Source organism: Watersipora subatra, chromosome 2 (assembly GCF_963576615.1).
Source record: "Watersipora subatra chromosome 2, tzWatSuba1.1, whole genome shotgun sequence".
Lineage (NCBI taxonomy): Eukaryota > Metazoa > Bryozoa > Gymnolaemata > Cheilostomatida > Watersiporidae > Watersipora > Watersipora subatra.
This window is the reverse complement of record NC_088709.1, coordinates 4,289,055-4,300,331: the sequence shown is the minus strand read 5'-3', so window position 1 is coordinate 4,300,331 and position 11,277 is coordinate 4,289,055. Positions and strand designations below refer to the sequence as shown.

General features: G+C 36.9%; 1 long non-coding RNA gene across 1 annotated transcript; it reads right to left on the bottom strand.

The window, feature by feature from the left end:
* Positions 1–216: 216 nt before the first annotated feature.
* Positions 217–10,988, bottom strand: LOC137388711 (uncharacterized). Its single transcript, XR_010978004.1, has 5 exons — positions 10,679–10,988; positions 9,938–10,004; positions 6,741–6,818; positions 926–994; positions 217–611 (listed from the first exon to the last, which is right to left on the bottom strand). It is a non-coding gene; the product is annotated as an uncharacterized lncRNA (long non-coding RNA).
* Between the last annotated feature and the right edge of the window lie 289 nt (positions 10,989–11,277).

Sequence of the window (11,277 nt, the reverse complement as noted above, 5' to 3'; positions counted from 1 at the left end):
TGGTAACTGTTTGTTATATGTTAAACAAAAATAACTTTTCTGTGCAAAGACTTTTTTATTAGCCAGGCATTCACCTATTATAATATATATATATATATATGTATGATAGTAGTAGGATAGTTAGTATGATATATAATATATATAATATATGGTGCGAATATCGCAAAAGTAGCAATAACATGCCAAGTTGGCAGCCTTTGAGCACATTTTCGCATAATGTACAGATCCATAGAGGCCAGTCTAAAAGTGGTTTTGACTTACACCAATATAAGAATGTATTACTGACAAAAAATTTTTAATTTTAGTGTCACGGCTTTTGTACCAGAAAATGAAGTTGAAAGAGCAGGTGAAGACAATTACAGTAAAGGACTCATTATTTCAATTATCCAACAAAGCCTTAGTGCCACTGTTCAATGCTTTGATAGCTAGATCTGTAGCTATGCTTCGATTAGCAAAATTCCTCTATTCATCAAGTCTTCCCCTGCTAGGGTTCTCCTGTTAGGGTTTTGCCGCTAGAGTTCTCCTGCTAGGGTTCCCTAACTATTGCGAAAGGGATTTTGTAACACTCAATATCATCTTGCGCCTTCATGGGATGTTAATATCCAAGGGTACTGAAAATAGATTGTCTGCCCAATCATAGAATTTATATCACCTATCAGCTACACTTATGCATGTGGTCCTTGACTGCCAGAGCTTAATTCTCTGAATTGAAATTTTTAGCCAATTTTAATAAAAATATGTAATTTTTAAATATGTAGCTTGCGAATCACTAAAATAGCTCTACTTCTACACTGATTGGCTTTTAAACTATTTATTAATTCAAGTTGAACAACTGAGTACAAATTATATGGTAAGAGACAAAACCTCTCTACGGTTCTGTTGTTCATAGATTTATAATATTCAAGGAAAAGTCATAGAAACTCACCGGCTGACAGTCAGTGTCCATATTGTCTAGCTGCAGACTGGCAATTTTTGTGCAGGAAGTCAAGGACGCCTATAAACATAGGAGCGAGTTTCAGTTTCTATCTATGAGTTAATCACATCAGTGAGTGATGTCAGCGCTGTGATACAATATTCTACTAGTTGACTCCACCGACCCGGATGTTTACTGTTTGTTACTTACGACTCTAAAACAATAAATCTATTTATAAAACTACTAAGTGCTATCATTTAGTTGACATTTTTATAGTTTTGCTATTTGAATAGTTTGGTTGGATCCATCTTTTGCTCGCAAAGTATGGAGTTTGCGTCAGTTTTCCTGTATCAAAATGCGACAACCGGTGTAAGTTGGTGGAAAAATGTAAGAACTATTTACAGCTCAAGCTGCATACTAGTTCAAACAGATGTTATGTTGAAATTCTATTTCTCACAAGTAGCTTTCTATGGAGTCTTTGTTAGGAGAACATATGGAAATAGCAGATAGGTAAGCTACAGCAGCCAATGACGTTCGTCTCAGCCGACTCGCTATCTGAGATTTGTTATGGATTTGTTAAGTTACTTTATGTTATGTAGTTTTAATTGCACACAATTTCAAACTTTGTTGTGTTTAGAAGATGCCATGAAATTTTTTGACATGAAAGACCCAACCCTGCTTTTCATAGAACTTCAGCCAAATAACATGCTCAATAGAGCAATATTTAAAATACAAGTTGTATGAACACGAGAACACAACTTTCAATTGTGTTAGTGTTGTTTTTAACTAGTGAAGGACATACATCCACTATTGGCACTTTAACAATGCATAAATGTATATTTTGTAAATCTAGAACAGACAACTCCAAATGGAAATATTTGTTACTGAGCGTCAATATTCTTCTTATGTGTGCAGAGCTTACATAGATGTATTGTACTACAGATGGAGTTGCTTCTCATGACAGTCTAGCACTTAAGTTTCTACAATCCACTAATTATGTAATGTTTGCCATCCTCGACACTGAACAAGAATTTTAATAAGAAATATTTTATTGCATGCTGTCTCATCTACAAGTAGCTGGCTTGCATACAAAGTAAACTAACTAGATAAATTTGTTTAAAAATTGCTAAATAGTGGATGGCTGTTGTTTCCCTTGTAATTGTTTTTGTTATGGTACTAACAGAATCAAATACTAAAGCAGGTAGAACAGAAAAATAAAGCTGGACACATTTTTCTTTTATTATACATGTATCTCCAAGTATTACTACAGTGCGCCCTCAGGATACGATTACCCTGATATACGGTTTTTTCACCTTACGACGTTGAACATTGTGAGATCTTCACCTCACTATACGAATTTTATTTCACCATACGATTTTGAGAAAAGTTTCGCCCGAGTTTAAATTTGGCGGTCGGTGTGCTAATAACGCATGCCGAAATAACAAAGACACCGAAATACAGTTTGCCGAAAACATTTTCAGAACGTTTAGAAGAGATACGAAGACCGACTTCTATCAGGACAGCATTTCGCGTGGAAATTTCGTGTAAAATACACAAGCGAGAGCAAATATTCATTTTCAGCGTTATACTCTCTTTTACTATAAACTTTTAGTCAGCATACGTATATAACTACCAGTATCCATAGTTAATTCATTAGCTATAGAATCTGAGACTGATACAAACGTTACAAAATGAAGAAAAAATTATTTCCATGTGAACAAAGTTGGAAGTCATAAATAAATAATAAGAAAGCGCCCATATTGTTAATATTGTCAAGGAATATGGTCGTAACTAACCAGAGTTTGCAGTTATTATTAAAGTAAGCACAAGGAGGAGCTTACGATTGACAATTTGAAACAATTAGAAGGCCATGCACGCGATCAGCATTAAAGAGGAGCAACCCTTTAGTATGGGCCGAGGAACTAGAAGATACAGAAAAACCTACATCGGGAGAAATATTTCAAGTGTTTAATTTACTGATGTGGACTGGTACATAAAACCAATGCGTGTGGCATGTATATCATTATTTATATTTTTGTGGCATGTTTTATTCATTTCATTTTATGTTTTATTTATTTCATTTTGATTTTATGTTTTATTTTCTTGTTCAACCATGTCTTTGCAGTCCGGCCTGTTCACTACTACGTAAATACAATTCATCGTATGTATGTAACTCATATATAACTAGCTACTAAAGATAGTTGACGCATTCACATTACTTTCTGAAACTTGCTAAAGCCCTGTCCTCTAGAGTATAAATACGTCCAAACTTTGTATGCTTGGTTACATTGATTCTTGTGCACATTTCATACAAGACAAACTACTGTACCACCTTCTCTGGATCCTTTTACAAGCGTTAGCTAGCTAGCAATTTTCTGCATTGCACCATCAACCTTTTCTTTTAAACCAGTAGAAAAATTGGACAGGAATGGACAACTTCTTTTAGCCTGCTAAAAAAATTCCAATTCATTACGTATTAAATTTATTTTCAAGTGTACAGTAACATAATTAGCATTGATACGATTTTGCCTCCTCTCTGCTTTACTCGCTACATGTTCCTGCTGAAGCCACGTTACTCCAAAGGTATGTACGTCCTGTATGGCAAATAAAATTTTATTTTTCTTTTCGGTAGCCATTAAATGGTCACGTGTGCGAGAGGCCGCTTTCTATAACTGCATCGCTCGGCCCAATTGATTTAGGTTGAAAAAGGTTTCAACCAGACACGCTATATTTTATAGTGAAAGTGAAGATAGGAACTGCTGAGGGATAAAATTATGTGATAAAAAGTTGAAATTCAGTAAAATAGTTCAAAATACATACTAAAACTTAGCTTTAAGTGTAGGTTTAGCAAGCTAAACTTATTGAAGTGATTTCAAAGTTTATGTTATGCGTGCCTTTTGAAGGTAAGAACTCCTTACCATACGTACTGCATTTGGTAAACACATTATAATTTTGCATTTTATTGCAGATCATAACCATTAAAATACACTAAATACAATACAGTTACTGTAGGTAACTATAATTACTAAAGTTAACACACTATTTTGTTGCTAATTGTCGATATGTACACACTTTTATAAAAAATTTGACGATTTTTACTAGGGGATGTTTGCATTCTATAATTACAATGGTCTCTATACCCCGATATACGAATTTTTCACCATACAATGCCAACCTTGGAGCGAATTAACATCATATCTCGAGGGTGAACTGTATTATTATTTTGAAAACAAAAAAATGAAAATTAAATTTTCCTTGTGACCATTTAGCAATTATTAAGACAGATTTGGTTCAGGTTTGCGGTGAACAGATAGTAATGAATTGATGTCAATTCAAGGATCAAATGATGTTCATTATTATATTCTCAAACTTGCATGAAAGTGAGAGTTGTCTACTCTTGCGGCATTTTGCTAAAATGGTACTGGGAATGGAATAACACATTCATGACAACCTCTTCTATCTCTGAACAGAGCTAATCTGCCCTGACTCTCTTGCAGCATTAACTATGAGGAATCTTATAAGAGTTGAGTGTTTAGCTTCCACTCGTCATGATTGCTGGAAGAGCCATGGCTAAACAGTATCGCTGCTGTGAGTGTGTAATCTTATTATTGTTTGTTCTTCAAACTTTCACATTTTAAATCCCAAAGCTATAAAATAAATAAGTTAAATACTACTCAACCATTTGAACTATTGGTCATTTCTTTATAAATTTAGTATGTGTTCAATAGTTTTATAACTATTAAATTATAACTTTAATAAGTTTATGTTAACTTTAGTTTGCCTTTAAATATATCAGCAAATCATTAAACTAAAACCATATTACATATTACACACAAAATCACATTACGCCTACATAAAAGATATGGTTTTTTATATTAAGACTTGTCTCTCTTTGTAATGTATTGCAAACAAGAGAGGATAACTCTAAGCTCATCAATTGATTAGTTACCAGCTTTGTTTACTTTTGCACTGACATATAAATCAGTATATAGTGGGAATGGCAGGAAGTGCAGGTGCCATCTTATAAATAAACTAGAAGAGTGATAATTATGACCCTAATAGTATAGATCGGGTATGTTGCTGCAGCCCATTAGCTAGAAGCAGGAATGTCATAGAGAAATCATAAAATCATTTAAAATCATTTTGATATCTCATTGCTTCAAGTTATGAGGTTAACAAGGCAGATCTCAAGTGTCAACATTTTTAATTGGGCCACTAAAGCTAGGTCACCAGGTATGAAAAGGTTCAAGTGGCTGCAAAGACTAATAGTGGTGCCAGCACATTTTCTGTAGGGTGCTCACACTCAAAATATTCTTTGCAAAGTTTGAAAAGCACCTTGATGTTGCCTTATCTGATAATATTATGACTAACACGTGTAACCAGAGCAGCATTATAAAGCTATAGTAAAACTTAGAGATGTCATATGTATAGAAACATGAGTAACAGCAAATTTTTCAAAAATGTAGATACTTTTGGATTCGTTCAAAATATTGCTAGTTATTATTAGTTTATTTAAAAACATTGAAAAGAAGCAAAGAGTTCACCACAATTGTTCAACTGTTCCTTATCCCTTTCGATGCCATAAATGCATAAATGTGTTTTCTATGGTCGAGTGCCGTAGAAGCATATTTGCGACTTTCCCAGCAATTGCGTAGTAACTTAATTTTATTATTCGTTGACGACATAACCCACGGTCTTTAGGACTTTCATGATATTGACAATGTTGTCTGAAGATATCTCTATAAAATTAGCCTAAAATAACAAAGCAATTTTAAACTTTTGTTTGAGAACTACTAACTTAAAAACGGACAATTTTTGTGTATAATTTGCTAAGTACCGCGCGAGTCAGAAAACAAGTAATTACTCATGTCGATGATGTCATAGTCAATTCAGATGTAGATTTTCGTGGTTATACAGATAATTAAAGTAGCAGCAGTAACTCGGATAGTGGTGAAAGTAATAGTTTTGTAAGAGTAAGGAACATTGTGGAGGATCGTCTTAGCTTCGTAGTGATCGCTTCACATAGCTTTATCATCGCACAAAGTATAGATACATTGAATTTTTTGCATAGCAGTGTTAGTTAAAATGTTGGCAAAATGAAATATGTTACAAAAAATGATCTAGATAGAGTTTGAAATTGAAAAAATATTGTATACATATCATGAAGCAATATCAGCAATTTTTTGTAAAATGGCTGGCACTAGGCCGATAGCTAAATTTGTACATGGATGGCAGTGAAAGGTTTAAACAGAATGCAAGATTTAGCTGTAGAGGGCGTATAACTCCGCACATCTTTTTTATAAAAAGCATATTTTTTTACTATTAAAGGTGATGTGTACATATAAAATAAGCATTAAGTTTCACTTATAAAATCTCATACACCTTGTCTACATAGGCTACAAGCCATGTTGTTCTGCTTTACGTTTTCCAGTTTTTTATAGAAAGGTTTACTTTCCTTTGCAAAGTTCAGATTCCATAAAAGTCAGATTAGATAAGCCCTGAGCTGCATGAAAGGTGGCTCTCCCTCCCCGAATGCTTCCGGTCATGAATGACCATGCACTTCCTGTTATGAAACATTTGGACTCAAATTTTGTACCGATTGAAAGATGATCAAGGGATTCCACTAACCAGTGTCATCGCATTTTTATGTTTTCAGGTTTCACAGAAGACAAAAACATATTTAGCAGCATTTTTCAATGCTTAAAAACTCTCATATCAACGTTTGAAAGTAAAATGCCTAAACAAGTTAGTGCTCTCCATATAAGTTAGTGAGTAGCGAGAGAGATGAGAAAGAGGAGAATGATTAAGGGGCAGGAAATAGTCTTACTTCACGTTTGCTCTGGTCAGCTGATCCCCGTATTCCATCAATGGCCCTCAGACAGGCACTTCACAGTACAAAAGACATCTGCAATTTCAACGGAATGCATTAAAGATTGATGCGGAGAGGCTTGGTAATATGCAGCAGCATTTCTCGTCTGTTATCACTGTCAGCACTTAGTGATCATTCCCATAGAGTTATACTATCAAAGTTAATCCTACTCGAGGACAGCTCCTTACTCCTAGTCATATATTACTGGAGGCGATAAAGCTAGAGCAGCCATTTTCTCTACACCTTAATTAGGAGGCAGTCAGTAATGAAAATGCATCTGAGTTTAACTATAGATAGGTCAGTGAGTCAGCTGAAAGTCAGAGTTTTAAAGAAATCAGTGCTGACACATCAGGAAGGAACGAGTCCAATTATCTTATTTATGGGAAATTAGATTTATAATCAAACTATTCATAAAAAAGAAGCTTAGCTAACTGGAGTTGTCTGCTACTGTTACATCATGATATTTGAAGAAACTCCTAAATATTTCTTCTACTTCAACAACCACTGGCAAAGTAGGTATTGGCTCCAATTCCTTTATGCCAAAGGTAAACTTGCACTCAGATGTTCGAACGCTTTCAATGCTATGCGCCATACATCTTTAGGAAACAAGCTTTGAAAAGATTTTTCACATCCGCACTCTTGATTTTGTATTATACTTAAAACCAACTTAGCATTTCTTCTAGCCTCCAATTTCCTCGTTAGCATCTGGTCTTAGTTTGTGACAAGCCATCAAGCAACAGAATAACGGTGCCAAATCAACTAACAGGCATTGTAATCAGAACACCTAAACATCTGCTTTGGGCATAGCATTTCCTTAAACAAGGGAGAATAACTAATAAAGAGGCCTTCAGCTCTGGGTTACCAGCCGGCCTATTATAGTGCCAGCCCAGACTTAGTTTGACAACAGCTGGGCTAATTACAAGCCACTTTGGCTTCAAGTGGGTGCTTCTACCTAAATGCTAGCTACAACAACTCGGATCAGAATCCGCAAGAAATGACTTTATCAATTGATTTGTGTAATTATAAGTTTGATGAGCCTTTTATATATCCTTTTTATCAATAAATGTTTGATTTTGTGAATTCAAAACATCACTTCTATAAAATCTAAAAAGCTTGATAATGTGAAAGAGGTAGCCTCTGGACCTGAACACCTGAATATTCAAAGCAGTTCTCAGGTCATTTGTGATCGCTCATCAGCTTGTCAAGGGCCATTTAGTTTTCAATCATTGTAAATATTAACTGGGTGAGAAGCCAATAAATGCACGACCTAGAGGAACTTGAGATATGGGAAGCATTTTTAGTATATTTATGATCTAAGGCTAAACTGCAAACCATTTTAGTAAATCTAGAAAGCTAAGGCTAAATTACAAGCGATCACTAGCGGTAAGGTCCCGGAGGCTTGTTTTCCTCTAGCTGTTAGTTACAGAGTGCCTACTAGCCAATAGAAACCACCCGTCTCATGCACTTTTTATCTTAATTAATCCTCAATTAGAGGTCTCGGCAGGCCGACGAATTAATGTTGAGCTAATGGCTATGTTATAAGCATCCTGGCAGCGCTAATTCCTGCAATTCTCCTGGCCGAGCATCTGCTGAGCAATTAGCTAAGTGCTGCCTACTTATCTCTTTCCATTATTCTTTAACAGACAATCCGCCATTGGTCGGTCCTTGAATGGGGGTCATTGTAAAAATGTAACCATTGTAGTGTAGGTAAACGGCTGACCGAATTATAAGCCAGAGCTAAACATCGTAAAATAAAGAAATCATTCAGGGATGTTTAGGAAAATGTCAGACTGATATGACATGAATGGAAATTGTAAAAGGAGATGCGATTATAACCAAAGCTGTGACAATCATCTGTTTGTACAATGCATTGAAGATAAGCCTTGGCGCTGTTAAAATATGGTCTCACAGGCTTTTGTCATTAGCAGAAGTCTCATTGCAAGGATGCAATTGTGGATCTCAGGCGTGTTAGCAGTAGCTCGTGGTACAACTCAAGGGATTATCTTTGTGAATAAGTAAGTGTTATGTACTGGAATGCATTAGCTAAAAGCCATCCTACAGTTAGTATTACTGTATTACAGTTAGTATTAGATGAGTTTTACTCGGGGCAGCAGATGACTGTAGCCTGTGAGCTGTAGCCTGGTAGACTATAGCCTACGAGAATAAAGCCTGTGAGAATGTATCTTGTTAGACTATAGCCTGTGAGACTATAGTCTGTGAGACTATAGCCTGTGAGACTATAACCTGTGAGACCGTAGCCTGTGAGACTGTAACCTGTGAGACCATAGCCTGTGAGACTATACCTTGTGAGACTAAGCTGTGAGACTGTAGCCTATGAGACTAAAGCCCGTGAGAATGTATCTTGTTAGGCTATAGCCTGTGAGACTATAGCCTTTGAGACTATAGCCTGTGAGACTATAATCTGTGAGACTAGGCTGTGAGACTGTAACCTGTGAGACTATAGCCTGTGAGACTGTAGCCTGTGAGACTAGCCTGTGAGACTGTAGCCTGTGAGACTGTAGCCTATGAGACTGTAGCCTCTGATAGTGTAGCTTATGTGAGACTGTAGATTATGAGACTATAGCCTGTGAGACTATAGCCTGTGAGAGTGCAGCCTGTGAGAGTGCAGCCTGTGAGACTATAGCCTGTAGCCTGTGAGGTAAGAGCTGGGGATAGGATAGGCATCATTCAGATGACACTTATTCCAGGATCTTGTGACCCAAATACTCACTGCCAGCCACAGTATCTCAACCAGCTATGCCAAATATTTATACATAGGTGAGATTCCTGAGCTAAGCGAAGCATTGCAAATTTTTCATATTATCACCCATTGTAAGGTTCTTGGATTACCTGTAAGTAGGTTGGGGCGGGTTAGAAGACTCAATAGGTACTTGAATACTCGGTGTGGGAGCACAGGCTAAACCAACAATTTTACTTGACACTCGACCAGCATAACGTTCCTGTGGTCAGGGATTGCTAGGAGATAGACCAGTTTTGTTGCCTGGCAGGTCAACCCTGTACTGCCATGCCAATTACTGATGAGAAGAGGAAGTAACATGTTTACCAAATCATCTGCCATTCTTGTCAATATGTAACAACTCCTGGTAAACCTCAAGACATGCAAAAGTGTTTTCATAGATATTCAAATAACTTACATTATCTGCACGAAATCGAAATCGTTCCAGCCTGACCTTTTATAGCTTTTCTATTCTTCTGCCAGCTCTATAAAAGATGGTCAAGACATACATAGACTACCACTAACAAATAATGCACCTCTAATAAACATGGTTTTGATGCAATAAATCTGTAGCCATTACTCTTTATAAAACACTTTGTAAGCTGTCACGCTGCCGCATTAAGAGATTCGTTTAGGGTTAGATTTGTGTCTTAAACAAACTGCTCTGACGTATCATAGATGTAGCCTTTCCCTAAATCTGCCATAAAGGTAGCATTAGACAGTAACTGAATGTTCAGGCTCGAAAGGAGATAATGCTAGCAGCGACTGACTGGCTGGTGAATTAGACTGTGCCACAGGCCAGGAAATCAATAGCCTCAAAGAGAGTTCAGCTTTACAGTCAGCAGGTTGGTGAGGAGTAGATACTGCTAAAGCCGAATCAACAACCTTACGTAATAGAAGTTAGTAAGGAAACCTGTGTGAACGCTGCCTTTTCAGTCTAATTGCCTTCAATTATCAGCTGTGGCTAATAGTACATCAATCAGAGCGGCTGGCGCTTCAAGTCGAGAAACATATGTTGTGAGGCAAGCAGCAGTTTTACAGAGCATTCCTTAAACCAGTACGCTGTATGAGTGAGCAGAGCGCCAGCATCAAGTCAAAGAAGCGGGAAAGTCATAAAGACCACAATTAGAAGAAACTAACAGGGTAAAAGTCGTCATACCCACTCATTTCGCTGGCGAGAGATTGGAGCAGTCACATCTTATCAGCTTTCTACACATCGTCCCCTTTGTCAGTCCAAGCCAGTCAAGCATACAACCCGTTGGCCTCTCATCCTATGGTCAACACGGGATGTCTACAAATATACCAGTTTGGAGTGCTTTGCCAGTCTACACCGGAACTGGCATGTGATCGGTGTACTTTGAGTAGTAAACAATGATGGTCAGTGAAGATAGAGGCGTAAGGGGATGAAGAAACAGGCGAGCTGTGAATTACGAACTGATAAAACACCCCAGCTTTACACTATTAACAGTCAAGGTCACGTGACGGCCAGAGTAGACACTTTAGTCGATTATACTGTTGCAAAAATACTGGCTCACCGTAAGACTAGTTTGTGCTGTTCATGTAACTAACACCACTGGCATTTGCCGAGACCAAAAGGATACATAAAGTATATTCTGATATGTCACCAGCAAATGCTAGATTTCTGTCTGAAATAAAAACTTAGTTTCTCTACGTGGGGGTCCATATTTTAGGTCAGTAAACTGACACTACATGACCCAAGCTTGATTTTAAAGTTGGTAAAGATTCAGTACATCTCTG